Genomic DNA, 19,500 nt, shown 5'->3' with positions numbered 1-19,500 from the left:
CAGCTCTTCTGGTACAACTAAATCCTTATACACATAAGCCAATATTTATTTCCAGTTAATGAATGATCTGTTCAAGATGACTGGTTAGTCCCGTGATCAGAAGTAAATTCTTCTGCAGTCTCCAATCTACAACGAGCAATAAATGGTATTGGTTGTTGAGTGATCAGACATGCAGGTAAATATTAATTGATCGTGCCCATAATATGCAAGCGTAAGCAGACGATTGATGTAATGTGTCTAGAACCGGAACTCCCAGGAAGCTGTATGGGTCCAAAGAACAGCCAGATCTTATCTATGTTAATTTGGCATTTCCATTTAATTGTGCAAACGACCAGAACGATGGAATGCCGATTGTGAGCAAGACCTAAGCGTACTTCTATTTCATTTTTTTTAGATCAATATCAATAAGTTTGTTTGGAAAAGTAAAACGCATGGGTGGAAAGTAAATATTAAAGGGTACCTCAGACATAGGAATCAAAGGGACTCAGGGTAGGAACACACAAGGCAGAGTCGCACATGCGTTTCCATAGCAGCACATAGTGGACACCGCATATGTGATTCTGCCTAGTGTGTTACTACCTTAATACTTACGTGGGGCTTCCTCCAGCCCCCTACAGCCCATGGGCTCTCTCGCTGTCCGTCCGGTCTCGTCCATTCCGCCGCTGGCAATCTGGTAAAGTCCCCAACTTGGCCAGTCAGGGACTACTGCGCTTAAACCAGGAGCGTTCTGCGCGTAATTACAAGACTTAAAGAGGAACTTCAGCCTAAACAAGCATACTGTCGTTAAGTTACATTAGTTATGTTAATTAAAATAGATAGGTAATATAATCTCTTACCCACCCTGTTTTAAAAGAACAGGCAAATGTTTGTGATTTCATGAGGGCAGCCATCTTTTTGGTTGAAAGGAGGTGACAGGGAGCATGAGACACAGTTCCAACTGTCCTGTGTCCTGATCACCCTTCCCAGTTTCTAAGCAATGAGAACAACATCAGAAATCCCATCATGCTTAGCACAGCATCAGGGGGAAAATGCCTGGGCAGTTTTCTTTGATGTGGTGGAGCTTAGCTTCTGTGCAGCTAAAAATGAGGCTAAGAAAAACATAATTCTGATGCTGTGAAACACTAAGCCTTTTCAGGGCTGCTGAGTAGATTTTTAGTCTGGAGGTTCACTTTAACTAACTGTGCAGGAGCAGAACACTTCTGGCCATGGGAAAGCGACCAAGGAGACAGGCGGCAAGGGCTGCAAATGCGTAGTAGTCCCCAAGTGCTGGGGCTGACTGCAGGAGAACAGAGGGGACTGGAGAGAAAGCCTAAGGGGGGCTGGAGGAAGCCTCAGGTAAGTACAAGGCTCCCTGCACACAGAGGCGTAGCTAGGGTTTTCAGCGCCTGGGGACAAAGACTATTAATGCGCCTGCTAAGGTGAAGTGGCGTGGCCAAATGTGGGCGTGGTTATGGGTGGGGCCAAATGTACATGGAGGTTAGCAGACTTACGCTCACCCACCCTCCCTCAGTATGTACCTTCCAGCATGTTCCAAGACAAATTCAGCAATCATGAGCCCCTCCCCCATCAAGACAAATTCCGCAATCATGAGCAAACATGAGGCCCCCAACATGACCAACTCAGCAATCATGAGGCCCCCAACAAGACAAATTTAGCAATCATGAGGCCCCTAACAAGACAAATTCAGCAATCATGAGGCCCCTAACAAGACAAATTCAGCAATCATGAGGCCCCCAACAAGACAAATTCAGCAATCATGAGGCCCCTAACAAGACAAATTCAGCAATCATGAGGCCCCTAACAAGACAAATTCAGCAATCATGAGGCCCCCAACAAGACAAATTTAGCAATCATGAGGCCCCCAACAAGACAAATTTAGCAATCATGAGGCCCCCAACAAGACAAATTCAGCAATCATGAGGCCCCTAACAAGACAAATTCAGCAATCTTGAGGCTCCCAACAAATTATGAGGCCCCCAACAAGACAAATTCAGTAACCATGAGGCCCCCAACAAGACAAATTCAGCAGTCATGAGGCACATAAATAGACAGCATTTCACATAAATAGGCAGAATGCCCCCCTTAATATGGTAGACACCTCTCACCTGGCAGCAGTTCCCCAAAATACACTCAATCTGACAGCAGTGGTTCCCCAAAAATAGCCCCAGGTCTATAGGTGTCCCCAGAATAGGTGGCTAGCAGTATAGATGTCCCCAGAACAGGTAGCCAGGGGTAGAGATGTCCACAGAACAGGTAGCCAGGGGTATATGTGCCCAGTATATGTAGGCAGGGGTATGTGTCCCCAGTATATGTAGCCAGAGGTATATGTGCCCAGTATATGTAGCCAGGGGTATAATATGTGCCCAGTATATATAGTCAGGGGTATATGTGCCCAGTATATATAGTCAGGGGTATATGTGCCCAGTATATGTAGCCAGGGGTATATGCACCCATTATATGTAGTTAGGGGTATATGTGCCCAGTATATGTAGTTAGGGGTATATGTGCCCAGAACATGTAGGCAGGGGTATATGTGCCCAGAGTAGGTAGCCAGGGATATATGTGCCCAGTATATGTAGTTAGGGGTATATGTGCCCAATATATGTAGGCAGGGGTATAGGTGCCCAGAGTAGGTAGCCAGGTGTATATATGCCCAGTATATGTAGTTAGGGGTATATGTGCCCAATATATGTAGGCAGGGGTATAGGTGCCCAGAGTAGGTAGCCAGGTGTATATGTGACCAATATATGTAGTTAAGGGTATATGTGCCCAATATATGTAGGCATGGGTATAGGTGCCCAGAGTAGGTAGCCAGGCGTATATGTGACCAATATATGTAGTTAGGGGTATATGTGCCCAATATATGTAGGCAGGGGTATAGGTGCCCAGAGTAGGTAGCCAGGTGTATATGTGCCCAATATATGTAGGCAGGGGTATAGGTGCCCAGAGTAGGTAGCCAGGTGTATATGTGACCAATATATGTAGTTAGGGGTATATGTGCCCAATATATGTAGGCAGGGGTATAGGTGCCCAGAGTAGGTAGCCAGGTGTCCCCCTCCCCAGCAGGAGGGGAGCAGCGCAGAGAAGAGGGAGAGCTGTGCGGACGGCGGGGAAGGGGGGCAATCTCCCCCCTCCTTCCCTCACCTTAGGTGCTCTCCCTCCCTCGCTCTCCCCTTCATTACTGTCCGGGTGGCTCGTGGCTGGCAGCGGCGGGCGGAACTTACCTCTGTCTCGTCGCAGCGCCGGATGGATCTGCCGCTGCTCTGGTATGGTCCAGACCAGAGCAGCGGCTGCGGGACCTGCGGCCGGCGCTGGAGCGAGACGGAGGTGAGTTCCGCCCTCCGCTGCCAGCCACAAGCCACCCGGACAGTAATGGAGGGGAGAGCGAGGGAGCGAAAGCACCTAAGGTGAGGGAAGGAGGGGGGAGATTGCCCCCCTTCCCCGTCGTCCGCACAGCTCTCCCTCTTCTCTGCACTGCCCCCCCCCCCCCACCCCAAAAGAAAAAAAAAACCCGCTGCTCAGCTAGGCGGAGGGTGCCCTTGGGGACCCGGCGCCCCGGGGCACTTGTCCTACCCCGACCCCCCCTAGCTCCGCGCCTGCCTGCACACTGTATGCGATTCCGATTCCGCTTTTTAATCGGTTTTTACATCTGGTTCGATTTTTAATCTTTACTGCATGCTGCATTTTTTGATCCGTTTTTCTGTTGAATGTATTCAGGGCAAATCGGAATTGAAAATCGGAATGGGAATCGGAATGGGAAACAGATTTGCAGTGTGCAGGGAGCCTAAATCCTTCTGATTGCAATGTCTCAGGTTTACTTTATAGAGGAACGGTAGTGAAAAATTACATTCTGAAATGTGTAACAAGTGGCGACATCTTTAGTCCTGCCACTGCCAGGCGATCTCTGCGCATAGAACTCTCACTAAACGAACATTCTGCAGCAGGAGATATGGCTTACTTGGCAGTTGGAACAACTGTTTTCCACAATGCAACAAGGTTACACAGTCAGTAAACTGTGAGGACCATGGTCATGACATCACACTGTGGGAGGGGTTTCACCACAATATCAACCATACAGACACCCCTGATAATCTGTTTGAAAAAAGGTAAAGATTTCTTGTGGGAAAAGGGTTGTCAGCCACTGATTGGAATGAAGTTCAGCCCCGGGTTAGTGCCTCTTTTAGGCTGTACTATGCCGGGTTTGTGTGACACGAATCCACTGTTCAGATCTGTCCGTTACATTGGACATAGAATTGCTATTATGACCTGTCCGACATTTATCTGGTGTCTGTAACAACAATTAGCATTCCGTAACTGCAACAGACAAAACAGAAGCAACAAATTGGATCATGTCTGATTAAAATAGGATCCATCGACAAGTCCGTTCCTCCAATGTGGTTGGTTCTGTGATTTACAGACCAACAGATATTGTGGCGTCTTTATTTACTAAACATTTTGGCATTCAAACTGGCTTTATGCTGGGCAAGAACACCTCTTAACATCAGGAGTCTTTTTGTCAATATTCAAGCTAACCACCATAACAAAGGGCAAAGGGTCATAGTCCCATCAGATGCCACCAAGGCAAAGAGTTGTTCTTCCTGTTAGCATCTTTGGCAAACTTTGTGTTTGGGGACAATTTTATAAACTTTTTGACATTCAACCTAATCTTCTCTTTTATTAGTAATTATTAGAAACATATTAAAGAAAACCTGTAACTAAAAAAAGTTCCCCTGGGGGGTACTCCCCTCGGGTGGGGGAGCCTCCGGATCCTATCGAGGCTTCCCCATCCTCCTGTGTCCCACGGCGGTCTCGCTGTGCCCCTCCGAACAGCGGGGATGTAAATATTTACCTTCCCCGTTGCAGCGCAGGCGCAGTATCTGCTCTCTGCTCGGGGATAGGCAGAAATTCTCTGCCCGCTGTACTGCGCAGGCGCAAGTCTCCTGCACCTGTGCAGTAGAGCGGACCCGAAAGAGATTGGCTATTTCCGCCTATCTCTGTGCTGAGATCCGCAACAGCGCCACCCGCTGGAGCCAGGGAAGGTAAATAAATTCAGCTTGTCAGGCTTGTCGAGGGAGGATTGCGGGACACTTCAGGGGAGCCAGCGCTGGACTGCCTGCAGCTACAGGGATGAGGGAAGCCTCATTGGGACCCTGAGGCTTCCCCTTGTGAGCTCCAGCAGTATCTTGGCTCGGGATACTGCTGATGTTCCTATTTTGGAAATATCTCTTCTTATATCCTCTTTGTCCTCTTTTCTTACATGGCAAGTGTGCCCTACATACATAAATGAAGGAGCCATGTTCCCTATATAATAATTAATCTGAGTGATGAGGTCTGAGTGATGGGGAGGCATGGTGGCAGGCATGGCACCCATGGTTTTGTGGCACCCATGGCACATGCCATGCCTGCACCCCTCTAGATACCCCTCTGGTGTGTGTGTGTGTGTGTGGGGGGGGGGAGGGAGGGGGGGGGGGGTTAAGGGTTAGGTGTTAGGTTAGCTATTTGTCAAGGTAGAGCAGGAGTTAAATTTGGCCTCAATCCCCACCCCCAAAAGAGTGTCTATTATCAGGACCCCAGACGTTCATCCGGCCCTTCATGACAGAGTCTCATTTCAGTGGTTGGAGGAGGAGAATAATAAAAGGTTCTCAGATAACTTCTGGATAGAGGAGAGATTTCTCTGCTGAAATATTCCAGGGCAGGCTAGAGATACAGATACATGCAAATCATACATTATTTGACGTTAGGTGGATTCATCCCCATCTATAGTATCCCCAGGAGGGTTTGAATTACTTAACCTAGTTTCAGCGGGCAGGGTTCGAAGCAATCATTTTTATTTATATAGATTCATGTCTACCTTCAGTATTTCTTCGAAGACATCATACATAAGAAGGTGTTAGGAAGATGGGAGATCTGAAATTCATCCCTCAAGTGAATCTGAAGAGAAAATTAAAAAAAATAAAACAACAAAAAACAACAACAGATGCTTACCTAAGGAGAGGGAAGGCTCTGGGGTCCTACAGACACACCCGGGCTCCCCATGAGGCGAGGTGAGGCAGGTTCCTCAGGTGGTGGAAGGGGGAGGCTGTGCCCGCCTGGCCGGGGGTGGGGAGGCGCCGAGCTGGAGGGGGTAGCAGCCAGGAAGGGGGGCGGCGGGCACAGAAGCGGAGAGGCGGGGGTTCGGACTCCCCCTGCCCTACCTATGTCCCCGTGTCCACTCTCCCCCTCCAGCTATGAGCGCAGTGTCTCCCATTGTGTCAGGCACCTGGCGGGTGAAGTAATTACTCACCTCTGGAACGCAGAAGGAGGAGGCAACTACTTCAGCCGCCCCTCCCCACCGCTGTCCCCGCTGCCTCCCTTCCTGGCTACCTTTACTGTGGGCAATTTTACTACCTATGGAGAGGGGGCATCCTCACAAGTTTGCCTCAGACTCTCATTCCCCTGCAGCCTTTTCACTTACATTTCCTGATGTGGGAGGCTTCGGAAGTCTTCGGAAGCACGGGCGGCTCCATACTGCACATGCGCGAGTGCGTGAGAGAGGGAACTCATGCATGCACAGTATGGACTTCCAAAGCCCGCCCACAGCGGAAGAGAGCAGTCTCCAACCAATCAGTCGGAGACCGCTAACGGGGGAGCCAGTGCAGGAATGGCAAGATGAGGAGAGGAGAGGGAAGACTCTATGGGACCCAGAGCCTTTCCTCTCCTTAGGCAAGTATCTGTTTTTACTTTTTAATTTTCACTTCAGACTCCCTTTAAAGTGTAACTGTCGGGCATAAAATAAAAAATCAATTCTTTATTTTCATCTGGTAAACACGTAATAAGGATGCTAACCAAGCAATCCAAAAGTTAAAAATCACTCTTAGTTTTCTTATCTATAAAACAACATTCCCCAGTTTTTGTGGCTCTTATTTGGTACATCTGCCGCACAAAGGAAGTTGCAGGGCATGCTGGGTTGTCTTTTTTTGCTCCTTTACTTTCACCTTACCTAATGCAGCCAGATTGGCTGAAGCCTCTTTCCTTCTCGTTTTCCCCTCCCACACCTCTGTTCCTCTCTGATTGGCCAATATTTCTCATGCTGAGACAATGCACGTTCTATAGTGGAGGGCGGGCAATGCGTACACAATCAGGCAGAGGAGAGTAAGGGAGGAAATGACATCAGGATTGGCTTCACAATAGACACAGTTAAGATGGAGAATCCTAAGAAGGAATTTTTTTTTTGTAACCTCTTGACGACCAGCTAACGCTGATTGGCGTAAACTGGTTGTCTGTGGGTTTCCATGTCTCCGTGAACTGCCTGCGAGCCTCCGATCGCGGCTCGCAGGCGAAATGTAAACACGCGGGGAAGAAATCCCCGGTGTTTACAGTGCACGGCGCTGCAGCAGCGCCGTAAAGGAGATCGGCAATCCCCGGCCTCTGATAGGCCGGGGATCGCCGCCGTTTGATAGGCTGAAGCCTATCAGAGGCGGTACAGGACGCCGTCCTGTACCGCCTACAGAGCCAGGGAGAGGGAGGGAAGGAGAGGGAGGGGGGAATAGCGCTGCGGAGGGGGGCTTTGAGGAGCCCCCCCCCCCGCAAGGCACAGCAGAGCGGCGGCGATCAGACCCCCCCAGCAGGACATCCCCCTAGTGGGGAAAAAAAGGGGGGGAGTCTGATCGCCCTGCCTGCAATACGATCTGTGCTGGGGGCTGAAGAGCCCACCCAGCACAGATCAATAGGAAACCACTTGGTCGGCAAGTGGTTAAACTAAGAAAAATTGCTCAAATCAAAACGTGAACAGAGCAAGTATTTATCTACTTAAATAGGTGCTTTTTTTCTGAGATAGTATTGCTGACAGCTTCTCTTTAAAATGACCCTGAACACAACAAAAAAATGCCATCCTTCAGCCCCCTGTAGTCTGTGAGGTCCCTCGGTGTACTCTGGGCTCCCTCCGTTCTCCTGCTCTTACGGTACCCATACACTCATCGATTTCTGCCCTCAATATATGGCCAATTCGACTGCTCTGATTGAATAGGCTAGAAATCGATGCCGCAGGCAGCATGATCGATCACTCAATCAATCAATCCATTTCTGGTCAAATTTGATCAATTTACTGTGTGTGTGTGTGGGGGGGGGGGGGGGGGGGGGGCTTTGGGGGGAGTAGGGCACTTGTCAGTACAACGATCTAACTAGGCGGTCAGGTTGGAAACTCCGCCCACCACTCCCGGCCCTCGGATCAGCTTACAATGAACGTTTGTCATGGCTGTGTCTATTTTAATGATACTCCTCAGCTTTTGTTGTCGTCACTACTGTTGTTATGACTGGTTGAGTGTTAATTGTTTTATTTTGATGTTTATACATTGTGCTCCAATAAAGCTGCTTGTAAAATGTATTTTTTCTCTCTGTGGACTGGAATTAGGTGTTAATATATTATGAAATAATTTGAGAACAAGCTCACCGGGAGGCTCCCCCAGGCTAATCAGCCTATAATGAGAGCATACCAGGTTGCGGCTTACATTTTTCATACGCTATTATCTCTCTCTGTTCTGAGCGTAGGCTGTGAGAAAGACAAGACAGATTCTAATGACGAGGCTGATAAGTAAATATATAAACCGTCTGTAGAAAGTAGTACACAAAACACCATAAGTTTCATAAGTCAAATACAGTATGCTTGCCACTGCAGTACAGCCTCCTTCCTCTCTTGCATGGATTCAGCTGCTGGGCGGGGCAATAAGGTGAGATCATGTGACTCCCAAAGTGGGAAGAACAATACCACACTAGATTTCCCAGCATTACAGCAGAAAATATGTTGCTGAAGGGCATGGGTAAGGGCAATGACAAGAGTGGAGCATGGAAAGAGTTTGCACATTTGTTTTTTTTTAGCTGCACAGTTCACACACACCTCATCCATATTCATTGCTATGCACAAGAAATGGGCAGAAGCTTGTGCCAATCACTATGCTAGCATTTGCTTCGGTAGATCTGTCATTCAGAGCAAGTAGGTAGCCTGGTGTTGTGGCAAGACTCCACTTTCGGAATACTCCACTATCCAGTATAGTGGTCTTACGTCTGCATGCAGAGGCATAACAATATCCCCTGCAATCCCCACAGTTCAGGGGGTGGGGGGTAAGGGCTAAGGGGCCCAGTCCTGCGTGCAGAGCAGCCACAATAGAGCTTCATACTGTATCTCATTCCGGCAGAGAACAGGTCCTCTTCAGTGTAGCCGTCATGCAGCCTATTACCTAGTACATCCCGGTGCCTGTCACAAGACATGCAGTGCTGTGAGCCACTAGGGTATTGGCTGCATGACGGCTACACTAAAGAGGAAGTGAAGAGGATCTCTTTGGCGCAGGTACGGGGTATAATATGAAGCTCCTCTGGGGGAGTGGGGGCGCAAAAATGATATTTCATAGCTGCAGAAACAGTGGGGCTGGCAGTGCACACAAAACACCATGAAGAGGAGTGGGGGCGTTGCCTTTCAAATTTTGTGGGGTGGAACAAGATGGTTAAGTTACACCCCTCTTTGCATGGATACGTGTGCAGCTGTAGACAAGCACAACTCTCAAGAATATTTTAAGCTTAAAAATAATGCGCCAAAAGCAATACTTTATTCAAAACAACACATGCTTTAAGAATTGAACAAATCCAATTTTCAGTTTGGTTAAGCTTTAAGAGGTAGATTTCCACTGTGATAAGGAGAATGTCTGACGCTGCACTCTGCAGGGGGCCTCAATGGCATTTTTACCGCGTCAGCTCCGCCCCTTCCAAATAATCACTGTCACCCCGCGCACCCCTCACCCGCAAGCATCAAAGATTGAGTCATCATCTCTTGCCACTAGTCCGGCGGTCTGAGCATTCCTTCTCGTCAAATTAACGTCACATCCCATTAAAATTCAGCTCCTTCTTTACACCCGAATGTGTCAAAATAACCACGAAATTGTTATTTCACTCCATTTACAGCTAATAATTTCAGCAGAAGCGGAGTGACATTTTCCTTTTGATGTCTGTTTAAAGCCCGATATAACTTTGGCGGAGATGTTAAGTAATTGACACGGTCTGCGCTTGTAAGTAATTTTTAAAAAGCCATTTTTGAAGCATTTGTGACACACGCCGAGTTGTGAGGATGTCACTAATTCGCAGCCCGCTGAGCGTGTTGTGTATCTAATTTTGTCAGCAGTTTCTCTCTGTCTCTTTATCTGTAATGCTAAAATGCAAAACTGGAAATTGTAGCTCTGTTTTTAATTGAAATGTAAAAATATAAAAATAAATAAATAAAAATATTAACAAGCACTGGTTGGTCAGACATAAGATTGGAATTGGGGCCATGGCCCGCTGGACCACTTTGTGTACACTGTATATACTCAAGTATAAGTCTAGAAATTTAGGACTGATTTGATTCGTAAAAGTATAGGGGTCGGCTTATACACGAGTCGCTGATGACACTGATCACAGACTAATGTGTGTACTAATAGTGGCATTCCCATTTGCAGCAGTTTAACCAGTGTAAGTGATACTTTGAGGAAAGAAAGTGCCAAGAAAACATAGATCTGAAAGTCCTGACTAGTGGCCACACCAATTACCAAGGAAAGGGGCGGGGGGGAAATACTGGGCTGCGTAAAAGGGAGTGAATAATTGCAGCACTTGGGGTCTGGTGAAGGTATTGGCTGCACTTAAGGGACAGGTGGGGTTAATGGCTGAAATACTGTATGCAGTGCAGTCATTAACCCCTCCTGAGCCCCAAGTGCAGCCATTAACTTTGCTGGGTAGACTTATACTTGAGTCAATAAAAAATTCCAGCTTAAGAGGATTGCTTATCACAGGTACGTCTCCCCCCCCCCTCCCCCCAGGGACTTAACAATGTGCCCAACGTCTTTTTCCTGCCCTCTCCCCCACCTGTTTTCTAAAACTCCCCCTTCGTCATTGTTCATTCTTCCAGATGTGATGCTAACATCGCAGCACAATACATTGTGTTTTTTTCTCTTATTTTGCACATTTCTTGCATTCAATGTGCTTATCATTTTAATCTGAATAATTTCTGTATCCTATGTGTTGTACATACCCAATGGCACATCACAGATACCTCTCCCCTTCCATAATTATTTCCATTTTCACTATGCATATTATTTGCATTCTTAATTGGCATATTTCTTGCAGTGAACGCACTTTGAATTTGCATATTTCTTGTATGTGTTTTACATACCCAATGGCTCATCACAGGTACCTTTCCCCGTCCCCACTCCCAAATATCGTCATTACAATCCCCATCCAATCAAAATACATTTTACCCCTCCGTACCTCTCTCCACTCCCCCTCCTATCTCCCTCCCCCCAAAATCAACCAATTAAAATTAAGGGAAGGATTTTTAGACTCCTATATATACTGTTTGGTCACTTTCTTGATATAGGTGCGCTTCCCTGAGAAAAGCGTTGCCTTTTAAACACCAGCCTGGCTTCTCATTGTGGGTGACACCGCACTGCCTGGCCGGCTGCCTCACATGCTTACCACATTCATTTTCTGGGATTAACCCATACTGGCCGGGTACACTCCATACCCAGCACCATTCCATCTACCTACACCGGGTTCAAGGGTGGGATATCTCCAGGGATTTCTCCAACCCATCACTGAGGACATCCCTTTAAAGGGGTTCTGTTGACGTTTTCAAAAACAAAAAACTGCCACTTACCTGGGGCTTCTATCAGCCCCCTGCAGCTGTAATGTCCCGCGCCCTCCTCTTCCGATGCGCCATTCCCCGCCGCCGGCATCGATGTAATTATTCACCTGAATAGACAAATAGAAGTGCGGCTGTGCAGCCATGGCCATGCGCGGGCTCGCTACCACGAGCGTCAGCGGGATCTTAGCAGTACAGGAAAACTTCGTACTGCGCCTGTGCAGTTAGCTCCCGCTGATGCGGCCATGGCCACACAGCCGCACTTCTATTCGTCTAGTTAGACGAATAATTACACCGACACTGGGGAACGGCGCATGGGAAGAGGATGGCGCAGGACATTCCAGCTGAAGGGGGCTGATAGAAGCCCCAGGTAAGTGGCAGTTTTTTTGTTTTTGAAACCGTCAACAGAACCTCTTTAACCCCCAGAGACCCAGTGTTGTAATATTACAACATCACATTTAAGGCTACAAAAATAAACCCTCCCCCATTTTTTTTCTTTTTAAAACTTCATGTACATTACTAATAGAACCTATTGTTCAGTTCTGCAACACCATTGGATGGTTTAATGTGTAAATAGGTCTGTTTATCTGGCCATGAACTCATACAACCCTGTTGCCTGCTTTGGAGTACATCATCTTGTTGTTTTGGACGGGATACATCAGGACTAAAGTAAGTAAAAAGCTTGATATATTTTTTATGTGATCATTAATATGTGTAGATCATGCAGATTTTATGTCATCATTGAATATACTGATTTTAAGAGATTTAGAGCTGGTTATTTCTATGTTGTAATTTTACAACAGTGGGTCAAAGTGATAGCAAGGTTTTGTCTGCACTTTAAACTTGAGAAGGTGATAAATCTCTAGGAGGTGAGGATTAACGTGTTTGCATGTCTAATTGAACAATAGAGCTCATAGGGCATGTGTGCCCCTGCTAAAACGCCGCTATCGCGCGGCTAAACGGGGGTCCCTTACCTCACAAATCCCCTCCGTGCAGCCGGGGATCTCTTCCTGGTTGAGGCAGGGCTAACCGCCGCAGCCCTGCCCCTCGCGCGTCTGTCAGCGCGTATCTCCGCCTCTCCCCCGCCCCTCTCAGTCTTCCTTTGCTGAGAGGGGCGGGGGAGAGGCGGCGATGCGCCGCTGATAGACGCGACTAGAGGCAGGGCTGCAGCCGTTAGCCCTGCCTCTAGGAGCAGCAAAATCTACGGCCAATTGGGTCGTTGATTTTGCGGAGGGGGGGGGTTGGGGGTGAAGGGACCCCCATTTAGCCGCGGGATAGCGGCGTTTTAGCAGGCGTGTGCCCCTGCTAACTATGAGCTCTGAAGCGAGAATTATTCTCGATTCAGTGTCTCTTTATGCCCAGCAGAGTCCACAAACAGCATAAGAAGTTGGCCTTCACCACTGAGAGTGCTGCAATTTTTGTTGGTTGCTTGAGACTGCCGGTTAGTTGAGTTCCAGATATATATTGGAGGGGTTTTCCTGCCTTGCAGAGAACCACTCACCAATGAGCCACAATAAAGAGAAAACATGTTTGGGTGTCTTTAACTCACTTAACTAAAGCTGTACGCTGTTGCCATGGTTTCTGGGAAGTTTTCTGAAAAAAAAAATTATAGCTGTGGCAGACGGAGGTTGAAAGTTGATATTTAGTGACATTCAGATACAAAACAGCTTGAGTGGCATTGATATATGTTATCTGTTTTTGCTTTATTTTTTGAACTAAAGTGGTATAACCCCTTTAAGCACAAGTGCACTGACATTAAAACGACTAATTATGGTTGTCAAACAATAACACGTTTATAAAATCCCCATCACTATCAGCTTAACGAACTGACATCTCTTGTTAGAAGTAACATTGGCGTAAGCTTGGAATTGTTTAGAGCAAAGATGTAAAGTGCCTCTTTAGATTCAAAAAAACGCTTTTTCATCCGCGATGCAGTTTGTTGCCTGCTTCGGAATCAATAGAACGCCAGTAATTTGAGTGAAAGGCTGAATACGACGTACTTATGCGGTATTATTTTCTACTTAACTGTTCTTTACTGCAGGAATTTGCATGGCAAAACTCCATTTACCTGAATAACGCACACCAATACAAATCTATGGAACGTTGCATGACAGAATAAGGCTAATTGCAGCCGCTACATCAGCGTGTGAAGTTTTCATTTTCTTGAAATTCATTTTGAACACTCGGTTAAAGTGACTGAGTAAAGGGGCTAACTATAAATGATGGACCCCCCACTTTGATGCGGCTTCATGGCTGGATTTGAGGAAAGACCGTAAAAGGCTGTGGCTTGGGGCACCAGGAAGAAAGGGGAGGGAAGTGGGCTGGCACGATTAGGAAGCTGTAAGGGATCGCGTCTCTCGGCCGCAGTATGGTCTGAGGCGACTGACACTTAGGCAGGGGTTTATGTAATAAATAATAATATATGGATGGTGACCCTGGCTGAGATTGAACCCTGGTCTCTCATGTCAGAGGCAATGCTCTATGCTATATAGCTGACACACAGCCAGGATGTTTTGCTGGTTAGTACTGGCTACTCAGCTGACATGTATTGCCACTCGTGTCAGCTGATCTCTTTCTCAGCTGATACTTAAACAGGATTAATGCCTGCATGTGATTGGCTGTTGTGTGCATGTGGCCGCCCACTGATTGGATGCTGTCTGTATTTAAACCTTGCTCTTACAGTTGCATCTTGCCTGTGATAGCTCTAGCTTGCTGGTTGCTCTGTATACCTGCTCTTGTTATATTGGATTATCTGAATTTTGACCTCTGCTCGTTTACTGGATTCCCCTTGTCTGCTGCCTGAACCAGGGCCGGGCCGAGGCATAGGCTAGAGAGGCTCCAGCCTCAGGGCGCAGTGTAGGAGGGGGCGCACAATTCATTCAGCTGTCATTCCTAATTGTGTTTGAAGCAGAAAGAAATAAGAAAAGGGGATACATAGCAGTGACTGCAAGCCAGATAACTAGATATTAAGGTGTTGGGGAGGTTGTGGGCCCTGTGGCACCTCTTAGTCTAATAGCAATCAGTGTGTGATGGCTGGGGTGGAGGGGCCTCTTAGTCTAATAGCAATCAGTGTGTGATGGCTGGGGTGGAGGGGCCTCTTAGTCTAATAGCAATCAGTGTGTGACGGCTGGGTGGCAGGGATGGGAGGGGCGCACTTTGGTGTCTCAGCCTTGGCTGCTGGAGGACCTTGTCCTGCCTCTGGCCTGAACCGATCAATTGCCTGGATTATCACCACAACTGTTTGCTGCCTGACTTGACCTCAGATACATTCTTTGACCTCTCTCCTGCCTAGCCCTCCTGTACTGCGAAATCTCTGTTTACCCGTGTATGACCCTGGACTGTTGCTGTACTTTGCTATTCTGTATTTTTGTTTGGCCTGGAAGTTTATTTACCCACCAGTGCTGCTCGGATACCCCTTTTCAAAATCTGGATCCGGATACCCAGATATCCGATCCGGGTTGGATATCCAATTTCAAAATTTTCTGATCCGAATCGGATATCCAACCCTAGTATCCGGAATATCCGGGCAAATTCGGATATCCGGATAGAAAAACCGGGAGTGGCCTTTAAATTGCTTTACAAACGTTTTTTAGGGTATATGAGGCATGTAGCATCATTATTTTGTGAAGGGGAACACTAATTGATGATGTAAAATCCCTCCCCCCCCAAAAAAAAATGTCTGTCAATTAACATTGGGCCTAGGTTCCAGACAGTGGTCGTGCAGCCCACATTGTGTCCAAAGTCCAACCGCACAACTGGGACGTGACAGTTTTCAGCCAAGACACCTCCAAAAAATGACGCAGCAATCGTGTTTTGGGTTAAATATAGGTGGTATCAGCGGCTAGTGTTGGGCGAACATCTAGATGTTCGGGTTCGGGCCGAACAGGCCGAACATGGCCGCGATGTTCGGGTGTTCGACCCGAACTCCGAACATGATGGAAGTCAATGGGGACCCGAACTTTTGTGCTTTGTAAAGCCTCCTTACATGCTACATACCCCAAATTTACAGGGTATGTGCACCTTGGGAGTGGGTACAAGAGGAAAAAAAATTTTAGCAAAAAGAGCTTATAGTTTTTGAGAAAATCGATTTTAAAGTTTCAAAGGGAAAACTGTCTTTTAAATGCGGGAAATGTCTGTTTTCTTTGCACAGGTAACATGCTTTTTGTCGGCATGCAGTCATAAATGTAATACATATAAGAGGTTCCAGGAAAAGGGACCGGTAACGCTAACCCAGCAGCAGCACACGTGATGGAACAAGAGGAGGGTGGCGCAGGAGGAGAAGGCCACGCTTTGAGACACAACAACCCAGGCCTTGCATGAGGACAAGAAGCGTGCGGATAGCAATTTGCATTTTGTCGCCATGCAGTCATAAATGTAATACAGATGAGAGGTTCAATAAACAGGGACCGGAAACGCTAACCCATCACAGATGTTCATTGTTCATGTTACTTGGTTGGGGTCCGGGAGTGTTGCGTAGTCGTTTCCAATCCAGGATTGATTCATTTTAATTTGAGTCAGACGGTCTGCATTTTCTGTGGAGAGGCGGATACGCCGCCGATCTGTGACGATGCCTCCGGCAGCACTGAAACAGCGTTCCGACATAACGCTGGCTGCCGGGCAAGCCAGCACCTCTATTGCGTACATTGCCAGTTTGTGCCAGGTGTCTAGCTTCAATACCCAATAGTTGAAGGGTGCAGATGGATTGTTCAACACAGCTACGCCATCTGACATGTAGTCCTTGACCATCTTCTCCAGGCGATCGGTGTTGGAGGTGGATCTGCACGCTTGCTGTTCTGTGTGCTGCTGCATGGGTGTCAGAAAATTTTCCCACTCCAAGGACACTGCCGATACCATTCCCTTTTGGGCACTAGCTGCGGCTTGTGTTGTTTGCTGCCCTCCTGGTCGTCCTGGGTTTGCGGAAGTCAGTCTGTCGGCGTACAACTGGCTAGAGGAGGGGGAGGATGTCAATCTCCTCTCTAAAGTCTCCACAAGGGCCTGCTGGTATTCTTCCATTTTGACCTGTCTGGCTCTTTCTTCAAGCAGTTTTGGAACATTGTGTTTGTACCGTGGATCCAGAAGGGTATAAACCCAGTAATTGGTGTTGTCCAGAATGCGCACAATGCGTGGGTCGCGTTCAATGCAGTCCTAGGCCGAAGAGGTCATAGCCTAGGGTCACAAAACCTGTTTATTGGGCAATTTCAATGGTGGCGAGTCTGACGTACATAAATCGCAGCAATGGCCGTTAGCAACGTCTGAATCTCACGAAATGTCTCATGCAGGTAGAAGACATATTGTTAGACTTGGGCTCCAAAGATGGGTTCCCTACATCTCTGCAAACCAGAGTTACAGGGCTCCAAAATTGGTAAAATCCCCCATAGGCTTTCATTGGGCCTCCTATTTACAGTTCCAAAATCTCACATCTTTTCAAAGGGCAATTACTCAGCAGAACCAAATTTTCTAGCATTGTAGGGACCCTTAGGGGGAACATGACTGGTGAGTTTTGGGCCCCTAGGCCGAAGAGGTCATAGCCTAGGGTCACAAAAACCTGTTTATTGGGGCTATTTCAATGGTAGTGATGGTGACGTACATAAATCGCAGCAATGGCCGTTAGCAAAGTCTGAATCTCACGAAATGTCTCATGCAGGTAGAAGACATATTGTTAGACTTGGATTCCAAAGATGGGGTCCCTACATCTCTGCAAACCAGAGTTACAGGGGTCCAAAATTGGTAAAATCCCCCATAGGATTTCATTGGCTCCCTATTTCACTTTCCAAAATCTCACATCTTTTCAAAGGGCAATGGCTCAGCAGTACCAAATTTTCTAGCATTGTAGGGACCCTTAGGGGGATCATGACTGGTGAGTTTTGCCACTGCTGAGCCATTGCCCTTTGAAATGGTGTGAGATTTTGGAACGGTAAATAGGAGGCCCAATGAAAGCCTATGGGGGATTTTACCAATTTTGGACCCCTGTAACTCTGGTTTGCAGAGATGTAGGGACCCCATCTTTGGAATCTAAGTCTAACAATATGTCTTCTACCTGCATGAGACATTTCATGAGATTCAGACGTTGCTAACGGCCATGGCTGAGATTTATGTACGCCACCATCACTACCATTGAAATAGCCCAAATAAACAGGTTTTTGTGACCCTAGGCTATGACCTCTTCGGCCTAGGGGCCCGAAACTCACCAGTCATGTTCCCCCTAAGGGTCCCTACAATGCTAGAAAATTTGGTACTGCTGAGCCATTGCCCTTTGAAAAGATGTGAGATTTTGGAAAGTGAAATAGGGAGCCAATGAAATCCTATGGGGGATTTTACCAATTTTGGACCCCTGTAACTCTGGTTTGCAGAGATGTAGGGACCCCATCTTTGGAATCCAAGTCTAACAATATGTCTTCTACCTGCATGAGACATTTCGTGAGATTCAGACTTTGCTAACGGCCATTGCTGCGATTTATGTACGTCACCATCACTACCATTGAAATAGCCCCAATAAACAGGTTTTTGTGACCCTAGGCTATGACCTCTTCGGCCTAGGGGCCCGAAACTCACCAGTCATGTTCCCCCTAAGGGTCCCTACAATGCTAGAAAATTTGCCACTGCTGAGTAATTGCCCTTTGAAAAGATGTGAGATTTTGGAACTGTAAATAGGAGGCCCAATGAAAGCCTAAGGGGGATTTTACCAAATTTGGAGCCCTGTAACTCTGGTTTGCAGAGATGTAGGGAACTATAGTCTTATATAGTCTATATAAGTCTAACAATATGTCTTCTACCTGCATGAGACATTTCGTGAGATTCAGACGTTGCTAACGGCCATTGCTGCGATTTATGTACGTCAGACTCGCCACCATTGAAATAGCCCAAATAAACAGGTTTTGTGACCCTAGGCTATGACCTCTTCGGCCTAGGACTGCATTGAACGCGACCCACGCATTGTGCGCATTCTGGACAACACCAATTACTGGGTTTATACCCTTCTGGATCCACGGTACAAACACAATGTTCCAAAACTGCTTGAAGAAAGAGCCAGACAGGTCAAAATGGAAGAATACCAGCAGGCCCTTGTGGAGACTTTAGAGAGGAGATTGACATCCTCCCCCTCCTCTAGCCAGTTGTACGCCGACAGACTGACTTCCGCAAACCCAGGACGACCAGGAGGGCAGCAAACAACACAAGCCGCAGCTAGTGCCCAAAAGGGAATGGTATCGGCAGTGTCCTTGGAGTGGGAAAATTTTCTGACACCCATGCAGCAGCACACAGAACAGCAAGCGTGCAGATCCACCTCCGACACCGATCGCCTGGAGAAGATGGTCAAGGACTACATGTCAGATGGCGTAGCTGTGTTGAACAATCCATCTGCACCCTTCAACTATTGGGTATCGAAGCTAGACACCTGGCACAAACTGGCAATGTACGCAATAGAGGTGCTGGCTTGCCCGGCAGCCAGCGTTATGTCGGAACGCTGTTTCAGTGCTGCCGGAGGCATCGTCACAGATCGGTGGCGTATCCGCCTCTCCACAGAAAATGCAGACCGTCTGACTCAAATTAAAATGAATCAATCCTGGATTGGAAACGACTACGCAACACTCCCGGACCCCAACCAAGTAACATGAACAATGAACATCTGTGATGGGTTAGCGTTTCCGGTCCCTGTTTATTGAACCTCTCATCTGTATTACATTTATGACTGCATGGCGACAAAATGCAAATTGCTATCCGCACGCTTCTTGTCCTCATGCAAGGCCTGGGTTGTTGTGTCTCAAAGCGTGGCCTTCTCCTCCTGCGCCACCCTCCTCCTGTTCCATCACGTGTGCTGCTGCTGGGTTAGCGTTACCGGTCCCTTTTCCTGGAACCTCTTATAT

At 47.4% G+C, this 19,500-nt stretch overlaps 1 protein-coding gene across 12 annotated transcripts in view; it reads right to left on the bottom strand.

Moving 5' to 3' along the window:
* Nucleotides 1-19,500, bottom strand: part of SDK2 (sidekick cell adhesion molecule 2) — a 1,552,195-nt gene that overhangs the window by 1,220,846 nt on the left and 311,849 nt on the right. For 2 of the 12 annotated variants that reach the window (XM_068263126.1, XM_068263134.1), the window contains one exon: nucleotides 5,852-5,931. The exons of the other annotated variants lie outside the window; for them this stretch is intronic. The gene's annotated coding sequence lies outside the window, so the exon portion shown is untranslated. The remainder of the gene's footprint in view (nucleotides 1-5,851; nucleotides 5,932-19,500) is intronic. 12 annotated transcript variants of the gene reach the window in all.

Source organism: Hyperolius riggenbachi, chromosome 12, assembly GCF_040937935.1.
Source record: "Hyperolius riggenbachi isolate aHypRig1 chromosome 12, aHypRig1.pri, whole genome shotgun sequence".
Taxonomy (NCBI): domain Eukaryota; kingdom Metazoa; phylum Chordata; class Amphibia; order Anura; family Hyperoliidae; genus Hyperolius; species Hyperolius riggenbachi.
Note: the sequence above shows the minus strand (reverse complement) of the source record. Positions and strands in the feature narration are given on the sequence as shown.